Genomic DNA, 18,371 nt, shown 5'->3' with positions numbered 1-18,371 from the left:
GAAAGATCTGGGCAAAGTCCCATCAGTGAGCTCCTCCGGCAGGCAAGGCTGCGTTGGCTGGGTCATGTAGCCCGCATGCCCAGCCACCGCATGCCTAAACAGCTTTTGTTCGGCCGGATCGAGGGGGCTAAACGGGCGCGGCACGGGCTAGAGAAGAGATGGAGTGATGTGGTACAGGAGGACGTGGAGCTGAGTGGACTTGCCGATGACTGGTACCAGCGGTGTCAAGATCGGCCTCAGTGGAGGAGGCTCGTGAAGGACGCTACTGGGCAGTTGGAGGCAGTCGCCCTCCAACAACAACGGAGGGCGGAGGAGCGACGCTCACAACAACGAGCGGAGCGCCGGGTGGCTAAAGCACAGCAAGTTGGCACAGTAGGGGGCACAGGTGGTGCATCAGCCAGTCATCTCGGTCATCTCGGTCAGTCGACCCGTGGCACCTGGGTCTGCCCCGTGACCTCCTGCCAGCGGGCGTTCGACACTTCACGTGGCCTCAAGGTGCACATGGCCTGGCACAAGCGTCGTGGTGACGTCACCGCCACTTAGTGGCGAATGGCGGTTGTTGTTGTTGTTCGACAATTGCAAAAGCTACGCCGAGTGTTTGTGGCAATCCCGGAGGGGTGGGGTTGCGTTCGTGAGCCACACAACGCCAGCGAGAGAAATGTTGAAGGGGGAGGGGGGAGTGAGAGAGAAGGGGGCGATCGTGAACTGCAACTGTGATGTGGTTGGATAGAGGGCCTCTTCGTTGAGTGATATATTGGAGGCTTTCGCTACCAATATTATTCATAAGTCAAGGGTTTATTTTGGTTAGATCGCGGAAATGTGTCGTTAACCCACCGGCCACCACCAATTAGTAAACAAAACGTGCCAATTAGTTATTATCTTTTTGGTTATTTCGGCAAAGTCACGTGACTTTACCGAAAGAACCAAGAAGATGAATCCCTGCAGTCACGAAAGCTTTAAATCGAAAAATTAGTTACTACTTTGTAAGGTTTATGGGGGCTTACTCTCCAATGCAACCGGTGTGCTGAAGTGGTAATTGGCACGTTTCGTTTAGGTGGCAAACCTTACAAATTGGCTGTGTCGGGTGGTGGTAGGTTAACGACACATATTTACGCGATCTAATGGGCCCCACGCCCAAAATCGTGTTGGGCAGTGGTCACCTGCGTGACGAGTGCTGAACCAGCGGTGGAAATTCCACGTTCCTGTGGCAGGGGTCAGTCTAGTAATGTGTCGACTGCTCACGAAGTGGCACTCATGTTAAATTTTGATTTGAAACTTTCGTGACTGCAGGAATTCATATTCTTTGGTTCTTTCGGTAAAGTCACGTGGATGGAAAACAAAATAAACAAAAACTCACGACGTTTCGATCGCAACGCAAGCGGTCGTCATCAGGCTTATGGTTATGTGGAAACCCTCCCCGTAGAGGCGGTAAAATTTAGATTTAATCAAAATCTAAACGTCGTGAGCTTTTGGTTGTTTTATTTTGTTGTTTTCTATCTACGTGACTTTACCGAAGAACCAAATAATATTGGCACTCATGTTATCAAGACCAGAGCGATGGTGTTCTGCTGGCAGACTCGCCTCCGCCGTGGCTGAAATGTCTGGATGTGGTGTCTCTGCGTGGCTTTTTTTGTTACGCAGTTTTGAAAAGATCAGATTTCCTTTTGCTTCATTGTTGCACTTTATTTATTTTGTAGTGAACAGGTCGCCCACAGCATCGTGTGTGGCCTGGGGTGTGCATTCCACTTCCAACGTTTCAGTGACCCAGATCGCTCATGCAAATGAGGCTAACCTGCTCGCATTGTTATCTCTTGGGATTTATTTTTCTCAAAACTTTGTTTTTTAGAGTTTTCCTAGATTGGTATTTTGTACCTTTTATTTGCACCCCAGGTTTCTGAACAACAGAGGACGTTGTCTCAACGAGCTCTCATCTGGTCATAAAGTTCATGGCTAAGATGATTAAACCTACAAAAGTATGAACCGTAAAAAATAAATCTAGATTTGAAGTTTTCGTGACTGCAGGGATCTATACTCTTTGGTTCTTTCGGGTAAAGTCACGTAGGTATAAAATAAATTAAATCACGACGTTTCGATTGCAACACAAGCAATCATCATCAGGTGCTGTGGTTTTCCCACCTGATGATTTAATTTATTTTATTTTGTACCTACGTGACTTTACCGAAAGAACCAAAGAGTATGAACCGTTAAGTTACAACAGTCCAACCCATGGACCTTCTAGACCAGGGGTCCTCAAACTACGGCCCGCGGGCCACATGCGGCCCACCGAGGGCATGTATCCGGCCCATGGTCACTAATTGGGCTGCGCTTGTGAGCACTCATTTGGCTGCGCTGGTGAGCACTAATTGGGCTGCGCTGGTGAGCACTCATTGGGCTGCGGTGGTGGGCACTGATTGGGCTGCGGTGGCGAGCACTGATTTGGCTGCGCTGGTGAGCACTGATTGAGCTGCGGCGGTGGGCAATGATTGAGCTGCGGCGGTGGACACTCATTGGGCTGCGCTGGTGAATGGTTCAATGGGCCAATTGACTGGACTTGCCCCCCAGGCCTAAGGCTGCCAGCCCTCCCCTGGCTGTGCTTGACTGGCTCTCCCTCCCTCAGCTCCCTCACTTGCCCCTCGGCTCCACTCCCAGTGATATTCCTGTGTGCTGTGTAAATGATAGAGGGGTAATAACAGAGTGATCTCTGATCTCTGGAGGGGCTGCCTGCTGTTTTCCCGTGCTGGTCAGTGACAGACAGCCGAGGAATAGGAAACCCAATTTAAATGACAGTAAGTGCATTTATATTCTGATTGCTATTGAATTATATGAGGTTATATGTTGTATGTTGTGTAAGCCCCGGTTCATACTGTTGCGATCTCTGAGCAGTGCGAGTTCAGCCATATGCTTGTATGGCTGAACTTACATTAGATTCGGAAGAAAAAAGGCACATGTGCCTTCTTTTTTCCTGCAGTGGATCGCATGGGTCTTCTTCCCCATGCGATCAGATTCCTATGCGAGTTCGCAGATCGCACTGCGATCTGTGAACAAAACTGCAGGTGTAATTAACTTTTTAATGGCACCCACACCAGTGTGAGCCTGGGGTAAAAGCGGAGTTCCCCCAATCAGACTGCATTGATGGGCAGTGCAGTCTGTATGTCTCTGTGTGGGCAAAGTTATTGCTGGTATATTGTTTTTGTAGCGCTGTATATATATTGGTATTTTACTAATAGCAATTTTGACTCCCTAAGAAACAATGATGTCAAGAAAGAGAAAAATTGACTCGGAGTGTAGGATATTCAAAAAACAGTGGACTTATGATTACTTTTTCATGCAGTACAAGGAAAGAGCTGTGTGTCTGATATGCCAGAATATAGTGTCTGTGTTCAAAGAATACAATTTATGTCGACACTATGAAACTCAACATAAAGATAAATATGATTGCTTGGTCGGAAAAGTGAGAAAAGATAAAATATTAAAACTGAAAAATACATTAACAACTCAGCAAAATACTTTTGTGAAGCAGAAGCAGCTAAATATTTCATCACTGCGAGCAAGTTTTCAAGTTGCCAAGCTAATAGTGTGCACTGGCAGACCATTCGTTGAGGGAGAATTTGTTAAAGAATGCCTTCTTTCTGTTGCCAAAGAGATGTGTCCAGAGAAGGCCGATTTATTTAGTACAGTGAGTCTTTCAGGACCAACAATTACACGGAGGATTGAAGAAATGGGAGACAATTTCCATCAGCATTTGCAAAACTCCACAAAAAAACTTTCCTATTTTTCCTTGGCACTCGACGAAAGCAATGATGTTCGTGATTCTGCACAACTTCTAATTTTTATTCGTGGGACGAATGACTATTTCGAAGTCACAGAAGAGCTTGCTGCACTGCAAAGCATCAAAGGAACAACTACAGGAGAGGATATCTATGAAAAGGTTTGCCAAACTGTGAATGGTTTGGAGCTGAACTGGGCTAAACTAGCCAGTGTGACAACTGATGGTGCTCCTAGCATGGTGGGGTCTAAGAAAGGAGTAATTGCTCGCATTAACCAAGAGATGGACAAACATAACCATTCTCATCCAATAGCCATACACTGCCTCATCCACCAACAAGCGCTGTGTAGTAAATCACTGAAGTGGGACTGTTAACTTCATGAGAGCTCATGCACTAAACCACAGACAATTTCAGGAATTTCTGTCTGAGCTAAATGTTGACTATGAAGATGTTCTGTACCACACAGAAGTCCGTTGGCTGAGTCGAGGGAGAGTTTTGAAACGTTTATATGACTTACTTCCACAGATTACAGCTTTTCTGTTTTCAAAAAACAAAGAAGTACCAGAGCTCAATGATGCAGAATGGAAATGGCACCTTGCCTTTCTGAAAGATGTAACAGAGCTACTCAACAGTTTCAATGTGCAACTTCAAGGAAAGGGGAAGCTCATCTGTGATATGCAATCACACGTCAAAGCATTTGAAGTAAAATTAGGCCTCCTCATCTAACAAACAAGTGAAGGAGGAAAACTTCTGCCATCTCCCCACAACTCAAAATCTGTTAGCGGAAAAACCATTGGTTGCATTCCCAAACAAAACATGTGTGGATTCACTGGAAAAATTGAAAAAGGAGTTCCAATTTAGATTTAAAGAGCTTCATCTCCTTGAACAGGACATACAGCTTTTCCGTAACCCATTTTCTATTGACATTGAAAATGTGGATACAATTTACCAAATGGAACTGGCTGAACTGCAGAATTGTGACTCTCTGAAAGACGCATTCAAGTCAAGCAGCCTTCATAATTTCTATGCATTTCTCCCCTCTGAGACATATCCTCATCTCAGGAACCATGCACTCAAAATGGCAACCATCTTTGGCAGCGCTTATGTCTGTGAACAAACTTTTTCCAGAATGAAACATTTGAAATCTCCAACCAGATCTAGACTAACGGATGCACACTTGCATCACTTGTTACGACTAGCAGTGACAAATATGGAACCGGACATTGACCATCTCATTAGCCAAAAGCAGGCCCATAGTTCCCATTGAAATACTGGCAAGTTTGTTGATTTAACTTTACTTGTTCTTCATTTTAAATATTGTATTTGTTCCCGTTTTGTTTCTTCACTTCAAAATAAGATATATGCAGTGTGCATAGGAATTTGTTAATAGTTTTTTTTAACTATAGTCCGGCCCTCCAACGGTCTGAGGGACAGTGAACTGGCCCCCTGTTTAAAAAGTTTGAGGACCCCTGTTCTAGACCAACTTACATCATAATTTTTTTATGGAAAAAAAACCAAAGCGTTATTTCGGCGACAGGTCTCTACAAATCTTGAATGACTGCAGGAATTAATGTCAATAAAACACACAAAGAGCACAGAGACGAGGAAGTTTACTCATTTTCATTTAATTCCGAGCTTGCGTCAAAACGACCTTCTTACACGCCGAAGGGCGCGACTGCTTACGTCGTAATTTATTCGTCAGAGCAGGAAACGTGTTCCACACGATCAAACGACGAGACAAATGTATGAGCGCAACAGTACTAAGTCGGAAAGCCATTTGATCAACCCTGTGAGAGTGATGGACCGTGTTCAGGTTGTACGTGCACAACACATCAGTAGACTTTAACACATTTTAATACAGGTTTCCCTCGCTTTACATGGGTTCAATTTGTCCAAGTTCGCATGCGTGCGTGCGATGAGCCTCTTTAGACCACAAGTTTGCTCTATGCTGTTTGAATTCACTCATGCGGCTACGCGATCGGACGTGGGAGACGCGACTCGACCAGCAGCCGTCTCGTGCTGTTTCGATCTGTGTGCCCTTTTTTTGGAACTCATCTACTTCATAAAGCGAGGTAAACCTGTATGTGGTTCTTTGTACTGAGAAACCTTATCCATACGTCACCTGTTTCTCTGAATTATCTGTTTAACCACCGCACGATTGTATAGCACAGCACATTAGATTGAAAACAAATTTTAGAGATTGAAAATTAATTTCTTCCGAACTTATTTTTGTCTTTAGTTTACTGTCCTTCCCCCGCATCTCCGATTAGCATGGTTGGCTACAGACAGTGCTGAAGAAGTTCAACATATGTATTTATGGAGACTATAAATATGAAATAACATTCCGAATGAAGGAAATCAACAAACATAATTCCCCTGCGTCTGCTAATCACCAAACATGATTTTGGTATCAACTAAAAATACCTTTTAAAACTCACAAATACTGTCAGGCACCTAACATGATGCAAAACCCCAGTATTGAGCCACTACTGCTTGCTATCAAGAGTGATATTTGCAGTCTGATGCTAGGTTCACACTTAAGTGCGATCATTTGTCCAAATTGCTTTTGAACTAGCACAACCAAATCAACTGTGATTTGATTTGTCCACATCTGAGCCCAAAAATAGGAAATTAAACGGCGTATTCAGGATTGTAACATAGTTCCCAAATGTGCATATGAAAAATGTCACGACATTTCACTGAGCAGATAACTCCAAAGTCGAGTGTCTCAACTGTAACCGGTCTGCAACTATTGGCAGACGTCACCATGTAAGGCATTCAGTTGCAAGCAACCAAGTTACAATGGGTAACCAATGGTGTTTTGACTACTTTCAAGCACTGCAAGACGAGCTACTATTCACAGAGCCCTGGCTTCAATGTGAATAAGCGATTTTTAATGTCTCTTTTACAACGCAAGTCTCATACGTTGATAGCAATACGCCCTTTTGGCCTGCTTATAATTGTTGGGACTAAATTATGTTAGCAAACACCTATTTGGGCCAGCAAATTGCACGATGGGGTGGTTTGACCAACAATTATTTCCTTTGGACTCATGGCACCAGACAATCATGCTGTCAACCAAGAGGAGAGACCCATTAGGTAAAATTGCTGAGAGTGCTAAGAAGTTTAACTTTGACAGCTGGGATTGTAGTGTAAGTACAATGACACCACTCCCCACAAATCACACCATGTTTTTACAGTGTCAAGCCAAATAAAATCAATAAAATACCTCAAATCATATCCAGAAATTGTGCATTTCATCGCACGGTTCTGCTGGATATGTCGCACCACACGTAAAAAAGACAGCTCCTCCAGAAACACTCATACAACTTTAGACGCGTAAACCCGCACGCAAACCAGGCTACTTTGAGTAACATGTGCTCCGGTAATGTTCCCATGGCATTGTGGGTACTTCTCATGATGCAGCGCAGCCAAATAATCAAACTCCTGCGCTTGGGACCGTCAGCAGCGTAAAGACGCAAGCGAAACAACCAAACGTAACGTTACGGAGCGGAATAACATCTTGGGAGGTGGCGGCATTGATCAGGTCTAGCGGTCACTGCCGCAACGTGGAGGGTGCGGCCGGAGGAGGGACGGCGTAGCCCAGTACCCTCTGACGTGCGTGCTGCTTGTGCTTCTTCAGCGCCTGGTCCCTGAGCGCCATGAGCAGGTAGACCTCGCTGTGGTCCGTGTCGGCCTGCTCCTGCGCGTACTCGATGGCGCGGCTCAGCACGCGCACCGCTTCCTTGTGAGTGATCCGGCTCACGGGCACCGTCTCCTCCTCCTGCTCGCTGTTGTCGCCGTCGCTGGCGTCGCCGCCGCCATCGGCGCCGCGTCCGCCTGCACCGCTACCGAGCGGCGCGCGCCCCGGGTCGGCGGCGTCCACCTCCAACCACTCGGCGACGTCGCTCTCCCCGACGCGGTCGCAGCCCGGCACGGCGCGTAACACCTGCACAAAGCTGCGCACACTCAGTCCCTCCTCGTCTTCCTGCACCCCGCGTGTTCCCTCCCCGTGCGCTCCCCCCGCCGCCTCTCCCCCGGCAGCAAGGTCGGGGATACCGGGCTCAGCCACCCCCCACGCACGCGGCCACAGCTTCCTCCAGCAGCGCTGCAGCGTCCTCTCGTGCACAGCGTCCCAGGCGGTGGCGACAGTGTACAGGGCGTGCTTCACGGTAAAGTCCTTCCAGTAGGACTGCAGGTCGGCATCCACGCCCAAGGCAATCCCGCGCGCCACTTCACGGCGGTACAGCGCTTTCAGGTGGCCTACGGCGCCCTGCTCCAGGGGCTTTAGCGCTGGCGCCAAGTTCGGGGGGAGATAGAAGACGGTGATGTCCCCGCAGCACAGCGAGCCGTCGTCGGGGTGCGCGGGTGAGTTGTCAAGCAGCAGCACGGCCTTGGGCGGTAGCCCCAGCGCTTCCAGGTTCTGCGTCACCTCCGGCACGAACCTCTCGCGGAACCAGCGGCGGAAGATGTCGGTGGTGACCCACGCACGCCTGTGGTTGTAGTAGTGCACGGGCAGCAGGCTCACGTCCAGGTTCCTGAACACCCTCGGGTGGGCAGCTCTGCCCACGACGGCGAGGGGCAGCCGGTGCGCACCTGCTGCGCTGGCGCACAGGAGCAGCGCGATGCGATCTCTGCCGACCCGGCAGTTCCCGGCGGCGGTGCGCGCGGGGAGGCTCTTCCAGTAGAGCCCCGTCTCCGTGGCGGCGTACACCTGCTGTGGGCTTAACCCCTGCTCCTCCAGGAATTTCATGAAGCTCTCCCGTGCCGCCAAGGCCTCCGCCGCATCGTCCGACACCTTCTCCACCACCACCTGGGGGTACGGCGCAGGGAAGGCGCCGCCCATGCGGACGCGTGCCAGCGGGTTGGCCAAGTCCTCCTTGGCGTGCGCCAGGGTGCTCACGAAGCTCTCCCGCCCCAGGTCCATGCCCGACACGCCCAGCTCGCCAATGCAATAGCGCCGCTTGAAGTTACGGAGCCAGCCGGCGCTTGCGGCGAATGGCTCGGTGAGGCCCAGGTGTTCGTGAAAGTGCCGCGCCTGCTCGATGAGCATGGAGCTGGTGATGGGGAGGCCCATGGCACGGTGCTGCCGGAACCACTTGTACACGGCCTCCTCGAGCTGCGGGAAGCGCGACTCGCGGATCACTTTCATGTACGAGAGCCCCGTGTCGACATCCAGCACCTTGTTGAGCCGCCACAGCTTCTCCTTGGCCTTCTTGATGTCGTAGATGGTGCGGTGGCCCAAGTTGAATTCCAACGCGAGCTGCTTGGCTGTCTCGCCCTTCTCCAGACGCCGTAGGATGCGCAATTTCGTCTCCAGGGACAGCACGATCCTCTTCCGGAGCAGCGGTGATGCGCCGGGTGTCAGGTACGCTTGCTTGCGCTTGCCAGAATTCATCTCTGCTTGGAGGACAGAGCCATGTGTCAAAGGGCGCTGCAACATTGCCTGCTGCACCCGGCTCGCAGCCACACGTGCGGGGATTACACTGAGAAGCTGGACAGTTGGGAGCCAAAAATGTTGATTGATATGGAGTGGTATCGGGCAGCGAATAACTACGTGCACTCCTAAAGTACAGAGACTGAATGCTGGAACCCAGAAAATGCTTTAATAGGTTATATAGTTCAGTTAACTGCATCTCCAAAGAATCAACGTCAAAATTAAATGCAATTTGGCACTAAGATGGAAGATGCACAACCCATTAAACAAACATCTATTGTAGACAGGTAAATAAGCGATCTGTCTTGATGCGGGCCCGGGGTAAATCACAGTGTGGGACCCCCAATGCCTTCACATCTGACACCACCGTGACATCGAAGCGCGGGGGGCCTCCCAAAGTGCGGGGCCCAGGGTGGCCGCCCCAAGTCGGACGGCCTCCATGTCTCAGAATGTCAAGTTTAGAGATTCACTGGATCAGTGCAGAGAGACGTATTAGACACTTACGCGAGTGATTCTGCAGTCACGTCACTCACCCACTGTGATGGCTCTTCTTAACAGAGCCTCAAGACTTTATTTAGTTATTAACAAAGCTTCAACCTAACTCTGATTAGCTCGATTGGCTACCTATTTTCACCTTGGCACAGATGGGAAGCCAAATGTCTGAGGATCCCTTCGAGTGACCTTCTCCCTACCCCATACACCAGGGGGCACCCTTTCCCACATTGCCACCTGCAGGGCTATGTTCGTTCTCCGACAGTCGAACATTCACACAGGAACATCACGTGATGGGCATGGGCGGAGTTTGTGGGGGAGAGGAGGGACGTTGCACGCCCGTGCCCCCCCCCCCAAACTGGACACCTTTATAAATTTCGTTTCAGTAGTTTACAATAAAGATTTTTTAAAATATTAATTATATGCACCCGCGATTCCTAAAGTGAGGGATAAGCGATCCCCTGCCTACCCCAACCCTCCCCCAAAATATGGAAGTCAAACTCCACCGATGGTGATGGGCATTTAATTATTGACAACCGGGCCGAGACTGGAAACTCACTGCGCTTAACCACATGTGATAGAATCCCGGATTAGAATTCGGTGCTTCTGGCCTAGGAGCCACCTCTCAATTTGCCCAAGTTGTTAAAATGTCACGCTCATCGAGAGAAATTATGAATTCATAAATGCCTCCAACCAGGTGACAGCGTATTGATGTGCATCACCTCTTTTTATCAAGGAAGACCATTTTATCCGAGGTTACATAATTACAGCTGTATGTTATTTAGTTGTGGGGGGCCGTCCATAAATGACGTCACGCGATTTTGGACGATTTTTTACCCCGCCCCATCTCGTCACACGGCGTCACAAAAAGTCAGACCCCCCCCCCCCTGAAATATGACGTCACAAAGCTCTGCCCTCCCCCCCCAAAAATAAAACATGCTTCAGATCGCTTTAAACTATTGTCATTGTAGTGCGTATTTAATGTGGCGCTGCACTCTGATGTTGTAGTAGAAAACATTTATTAAAACGTCTATTTAATTAAGTAGAACGTGTTGTCTATATTTATTTAAAGTTGCGCATTTTCATGTGACGTCACATTTCTCACCCCCCCCCCCCCCCATCGTCACAAATGTCTGTCCCCCGCCCCCCCCCCCCCAGGTGCGTGACGTCATTTATGGACGGCCCCTGGGTATTTTCATATTTAGTTTCCCTTAGGCCGTTGCATCGACGTGTGTAACCTACGTGAGTGAATCTCAACAGCCACCCGCAATTCGGGACGGTTCTCAAGATCAGCGAGTTACCAATGGCTGCACAAAATCCTCCACGTGAAATATGGTTGGTTGATGGCTAACTGGACCTACATTTTGGTCGGGTTATCACATTACTTGGCATACGAGAAAGTGTGGTTCGAAGTGGTGAGCCGGGATATGAAGGACCGTGGTGGAGTGGTTTGCAGACAACGAACCATGTCATGCGATGGGACACCTATTGGGCAAAAGAGACCCGCTGCAGCTGCTGCTGCTGATGATGACGATACGAATAATGACAACTCTGATATTGACGATGACACTGCTGCTGGCTGATGACAGTGCTTATCAAGCACCAACGCTGGGCACCTCGATGGCGAGATGTTAACGACCTCATCTGGTATACAAGTCGTGGGTTCGATCCTATGCTTGTATATTTGGAGTTTGCAAGTTCTCCCCGTGGTCGCGTGGATTTTTCTCCAGGTCCTGAGGTTTTTTCCTCCACATTTAGAAACACGTAGACTATTTGGCTGCCATACATTTCCACGCAATAAGCCACTTTGTTGGACTATCATTTGTGGCCAGGTCGCTTCTGAAAAAGAGCTAGAGTATTCTCTCGATTATATCCATGCTAATGACGGGGAGGACGGCCGAGGATAATTTAAACTCCGGGATAATCTAAAATTATCCATTTTCCGCGGATCTCTTAAGATAAAAATCACTAATATAGGTATAAATTATGGTTAAGTTAAGAAAATGTAGTTTGTTAATGAATATAAAAAAATAGTAGTACTGACGATTTTGATTGTTACTCTTTAGATTCATAACAAATACTAACAATCGACCGATTGATACTCGTGCTCAGTGATAACACTTTCCAGCTCCCACGCAAAAGACTCGGCTCGCTAAGTGAACAGCAGAGCCACGCCAATCAAAATCAAACTCCGCCCACTGTTGTAATGATATGCAACTACTGTACTGTAAAGACGATCACGTGGATTTCAGATTAACGGGAGCATATATTTGTTAGGTTTAAACAAAGGACTTGTAATAAACATTTCTACGAATAACAACGTATAACCGTTTTTCGATTATTAATTTGGGATTTAGGGAAAATCCACGAGTCGTTAGTTTGTCAAAATCTCAGGTGCGCGATTAATCCGCAAATCAAATAAACTGCACAAGGATAATCGAGAGTTTACTGTATATAGCTCAGTGGGCCTCACCTGGTAATAAAAAAAAAATACTTTTATAGTTGATTGAGGTCCATGAGCGATACTCACCATCACCACTCGAGTCTTCCAGTGTTACCTCCACTTCTCCCCACGACTGCGATGGCGTTTCGCTCGTCATGTCGCCCGCCGTCTCTCCTGCCGTCTCTCCCGCAATTCCTCCCGCCATCTCACCATAGTCGGCATATTCACCTTCCTGTCCTACGGGCGGGTATACGTACAGATGGTGGCAGTTAAAAATCAAGGCTGCAGCGCTAAAATAACTGTCACTATCTATCCATGCAATAATAAAATAACACTTTAGCCCATCAGCCTATGGTTCTTCTACATGAGGGTTCTTCAACTATATTTCTAGTGAGCCGCATATACACATTCAGCATGTGCTGGCGGGCAGCGTGACATCATGTAACATGAACAGACGTTAATACATCACATGAGGCACGTCTAACTTGTACATCTTCATCTCCAGGTCTCATCCATCTCTTGTTTAGTCTGTTCTCCTATAACATGGTAGTTGCGTTCCTGAAGAACACCGCGTTATGGAAAAGCCGCGTTATAATAAAAATATATATAATATAGGGTAAAGCACAGTCCGCGATAACACGTGAGATGCGTACGCAGGCTGAACAAAGACCAAGGCGCGTGGGTAGCATCTAGAAGCCTCCAGCCGCAACCCGCATTGTGACGCTACGCCGAGGCAGCTGTACAACCGCTTATTCCTATTCGCGCGACATCGTTCCGGTCACTCGATCGTGTTATATTGTGTTATATCCAATTCGCATCCGCGTTATAAAAAAAAAAATTGCGTTCCCTAATACATTGATCGCGTTATATCCGATTCACGTTATTAAAACAACACACGGCGTTATAGGAGAAACGACTATTTCTCTTTAATTTCACAAATCTTTACATCTTGTCTCAGCTCTCTCATCTCTATTTTGCTTATCCTTCCCTTTCAATAATCTGTTTAGATGTATATCTCTTTGATCTCGGTGGGAGACAGCTCAGCGGGCCACTCCCAAGAACCTTCAGGAATCACATTGGGGCCATATCCACACGAGGCCTATAACCTAATCACCTGGAATGCACCAAAATCTCGTTGGACCTCAGAAGCTAAGCAGTACTGAGCCTGGATAGTGCTTGGATGGGCAACCACCATGCACAAACAGTTGGTAATATCGCTTTCAGAAATTATATGGGCAGTAGAGGACAATGCATAGAAATCCATTCTTATACTGTACTCATGTGTGCTCACATCTACGGTTCCCCAGCTTCACGAACCCACTACGACTAGCACGGTGAAGTTTGGCCAAATAACTAACCCCCATGACGCGTACGGTAAGGGGAGGCCTTCATCTGCAGTGGATTGACAACAGGGCTGTGCGTGTACGTGTACACAGAAGACGGCTTCACCGAGTTCAGAAGACTCGAGTTCTGAGAAGGGTCCTGCTTGGGATACTTTCAGCAGTTCCAATCTTGTTTACGAGCGTGTGCAAGGATACCCAGGGTGCTGCAAAAACACGCGAGGGGAGAACACCCTCAAGAGTCAAGCGCGAGAACCATCTATCACGCTTGTGGCACGGTGCCGGCTGCCAACCATGGTGGCGAGATGTGGGCGCCACGGCGGCTAGGAGATGTTAACTACGTCGCCTGGTATACAGGAGGTCGTGGGTTCTATCACGACCCTGACGCTGGTATATATGGAGTTAGCGTGTTCTCTCCGTGGTCGCGTGGATTTTTCTCCAGGTCCTTCTGTTTTCCCCTCCACATTTAGAATAAACGTGCGTTTAGAGTATTTGGCTGCTATACATTTGCACATGGTAAGCCACTTCTCTTTAAGCTTTCATTTGTGGCCAGGTCACTTTTGAAAAAGAGCTATATAGCTCTGTGGGCCTTACCTGGTAAGATAAACATTTTTTAGTTTTATAGTTTATATTTCTTTAAATATTAACCATAAACATACATTTTATTCCCAACATCAACGATGAGACAATCACTTAAATGTACTTTGAACTTTTCTGAAATTGTAGCCCACTACCAGAGCCATATGTACGAATGGCTGCGATAAATAAATGCAGGGATCTCGGTGCAGTGAGCGATAACATCAGGGCCATTGATGCGTGCGCATGATAATGCTTTACCAGAGCAATTTCAGTAATGCGGGGCTGGGCAGGGGTCACTTTTGGCCACGGATAACTGTGTTAAATCCTGACCGCCGCAAATCCAATTGGACTACATGCAAGTACTACTGTACCCACTTGTCTGTGTGGCCCAAACCAAATACTTTGCTTGTTGGTGCCACCTGAGATGGAAATACTTGAATTGTACCAACATGATTAAATCTCACCAGCAAAACTGCACTATGCAATATTATTTAACAAGTGCATTACCCCACAATACATTTGTATTAGCCAAGTATGGAAACTGGTATCATTATATATTTGTTAATCTCTAGTGGTAGCCAATTCTTGTATGTATTTTGAACTTCTTTCACACTGTAAGTAGCCAACCATGCTAAATCGGAGGTGCGGAATTCTTCTGGAACATGGACGACACAGTGCTATGTTGGTATGCAGACAAGCAGGGTTTTCCAACTGAACCACATGTGTCAGTAGTGTAGTATGGAAAATTCGGGTCTTTGTGTGCGTGTATGTATATGATTATTCTGTACACCATTGATACGGGAAATGGCTCTGCCCACCTCTCCCCTTTTTCCTTCACCAACTCACACTGATCAGCAAAGTGAAGTATGGCCAAACAACCTTCACAGCAAAACGGCGGCATGTGGAGGCTGACATACAAGACCAAAGAAGGAGGAATTAGCACCTAAGACACGGATTGGGAGATTGGGCTGATTTGCAAATGTTTGACCTATTTTGGGTTTGCGCAACGCTGAGAAAAAATATTTTCCGAATTGAATGCGAATGATTGAATGCACATTTTTTATAGCAAATTAGTGCAAAATATACATCGGTGGGGGGGGGGGAACCCCATCTCTAATCGTCATGCACTAATCCATGATCATCTTTTCCACAAATCAAATTTTTCAATGTGGTTGGCCTGGGGATCTAACACCATGGGCACGAACATCGCAATGACGTCGATGAGAAATTCTCCATTTTTGGCAGAGCGTTCACAGCCTCCCACGCTGCAGTATACATGGCGATGCGGCTCCTGCGCTGATCAATTGAACTCCAATTTATTCTAAGGTCGTGTATAGGACTCCGAACTGCAGCACTGACTTCATGGTCACAACGGAAATAAATGAATGTGATATTTGTAGCTAACATACATAAGTTACGAATAAATTATGTGTTAATAAAATGTTAGACCGAAACTATCTATTAAACTATTGTACCAGGTAAGGCCCACTGAGCTATACAGTTTTTTTTCGAAAGCGACCTTACCACAAATGATAGCTCAACTAAGTGGGATATCATGTAGACATTTATAGGAGCCAAATACCCTAAAAGCCTGTTGAGGACCCGGAGGAAAATCCACACGACCACGGTGAGAGACGGGCAAACTCCAAATAAACAGTCGTCAGGGTTGGGATCAAACCCACGACCTCCTGTATACCAGGCGCCCTGAGACCGATTGTTTAAGGGCGCTTCATAAATTATTAACATTTTCACCACGACGGTGCCCTGATGAAGGAACTCGGCTCAGCAAAAGATCTCTTTGTTAATGACCCACAGGTAATGCAACCGACAATACGGTGGGTGACGCACGCTTCAGCAACTCCGCACTCAGAAGAAGGCCTCCTCACGCCGTGCCAGTTATGGGGGTCGGATGACGCTTCACCATGCCAGTCAGTGCCGGTTTGTGAATGACAACCGAGGGAAAGACGGAACGAGTTTACATATCCACTCATGTTAGCTGTGACCGGGAAGCAAACTCTGGTCACACATCGCACCACCACCACTACTCCACGGGCACTTAAGCTTTATATTTATCAAGCCTGGTGCAATGCACACAATTAAATACAAAGGCACTGCCTTTGTCACCAGAGAGGCTCTTCACACCTCTTCTCCCCTTGAGCTTGTAAGGAAATGAGAAAAGATAAACACGGTGCAATATCGTCATGGCCAGTGGCTCAGAGGTAAAGAGCGCCGAGCTGGCATCATTCAAATCCAGGCAGCCACGTACTGCTAAACAACTGGGTTCTCAAGTTGTGGCGAGTCCATGGTCTGAGCACGGTCACACCAATGATGGACAAAAAAGCCCCCCAACATATTAAATGTGGCTGTTAACCTAATTTGGAAAATTTCCCACTCTTGAGGATTTTAAAAAATCGGTTTGACCATCATGAATCGAACATTACTCTCAGGTGAGAAAGCGCAGTTCCCTACTGTGTAGATTAAAGCTCGCTTGAAGGGATCTCTGAGGTAGCTCTTTGATATCCACTTCCGTTGACTGTTTTCTATAACTCGCAGAGTTGCAGTGCTCTCTCTGCGGGAGATCTGAATGGATTACTACTCTCACGACATGACCCCGGTAGCATAAGGGGGATAACAAAACAATTGCGTAAAGGGGGCAATTAAGAGTCCACAAATTCACGACGGAAGCGAGGGGTGGTGGGCTGGGCGCCACTCGTCACACCCACCTGGGTCCAAGGTCTCCCGCTTGAGCCACGATTCCCCCATGTAGGACTCGTTGTACCCGCAGGCAGCCCCACACTCCTCCTCCTCCGTGTGCCCAGGTTCGGACATCTGAGCAGAGGGCACGAAGAGGGCGTCTGGGACACTTGTGCATTCACACACTCCTACGGATATAGTTGATGTTTTTTTCCCCCCCCAACACTTTCCAAGTGCGGTTGAAAGCGTGAATGTATTTGTTCTGTACGCGTGTACGTCTGCCTATATGTCCATTTCCCGCACCTCCGATTAGCACAGTTGGCTATATACGGCGGGAAAGTAGTTCAATGTACATACAAGGAGGGGATCACGATAAAGATGACACAAAAATATTGAAATGTTAGTTTAAAGTTGCGTGGAACTTTGGGAGTTACCAATTGTAAAAGCAAAGTATTGCCCAAAATGTTGATTTGGGGGGTCCCTATGAGTTGGAAAGCAGTAAACGTGGAATTCCAGCATTAACATCAATCACACAAAACGTGACGATAGAAAATCAAGTGTAAATTTTTTTAAAGGATGTATAGCCAAGGCATTGACATAATATTCAGCAAATCACTAATTTGATGGATGATAGCTATGAATTTACTGATTAGATGATTATTCATAACTAAATATATACGTAACCGATTCATCTGTCAAGAGATACAAATTTCAAAAAGTTAATTTATCAACGATAATCACAACATTTTGGATGTTATAACGTACAGCACATCATAGTATCGCTATGATGAGAAGCTGGACATGGGCACAACCTTGGAAGCAAGGCAAGGTTGCTTCTCCCCCCCCTCCCCCACGGGTGTTACGTTAGGGCTCGTTTGTCTAGTGACTAACTCGGAGACGAATAAGAGTTTGAGGCACTTATTTTATTAACGAGCACCATCGAGGTAAACACTTTCTAATAAGTCCATCTATAACCAGCGAAGTTACTCAGTTAGGACAGTTGGTAGGCTGCCCGACTGGTGACGCCCCGAGATGTTGATGGTGAAGACGACGACAAGAAGGATGGTGAAAACGACGGGAAGAATGACGAGAAGAACGGTGAAGACTTGAGCAGCACGGCGGGGATCCCACTCCATACGACAGCCCCGAGGTCCCGCCCAGGGGCACTTCTTATACTGTCAGCGTGGCCTGGCTCCGCCCCCGGCCACGCCCCCTTTCTAGAACCTACCAGCGGGTTCTTGGTGTGCCCCTTCTGTGACCTTTCCCCTCGATCCCCCTCTGGTGTATCACCTGGCCTGCTGACGTCAGGGCTGCTGTATGCCGCAGATCCCCTTACCCGCCAGCAGTCAGCGCTATGCTGCTACTTTACTGATTCTATGCCACTACGCTTGTATCAGAACCTCGCTTATATAAAGTGTTCATTTTCTTGGTTCTTTCGTAAAGTCACGTAGAAGAGAAATAATAAAACATAATAAGATAAAATTCTCACGTCGTGAGAATTTTATCTTATTATGTTTTATTTTTATTATTTTATAATTTCCCTTATACGTGACTTTACCGAAAGAACCAATAATATGAATCCATGCAGTCACGAAAGCTTTAAATCAAAATATATAAAG

The sequence above is a fragment of the Lampetra fluviatilis genome, chromosome 40, assembly GCF_964198595.1.
Source record: "Lampetra fluviatilis chromosome 40, kcLamFluv1.1, whole genome shotgun sequence".
Taxonomy (NCBI): Eukaryota; Metazoa; Chordata; class Hyperoartia; order Petromyzontiformes; family Petromyzontidae; genus Lampetra; species Lampetra fluviatilis.
Note: the sequence above shows the minus strand (reverse complement) of the source record.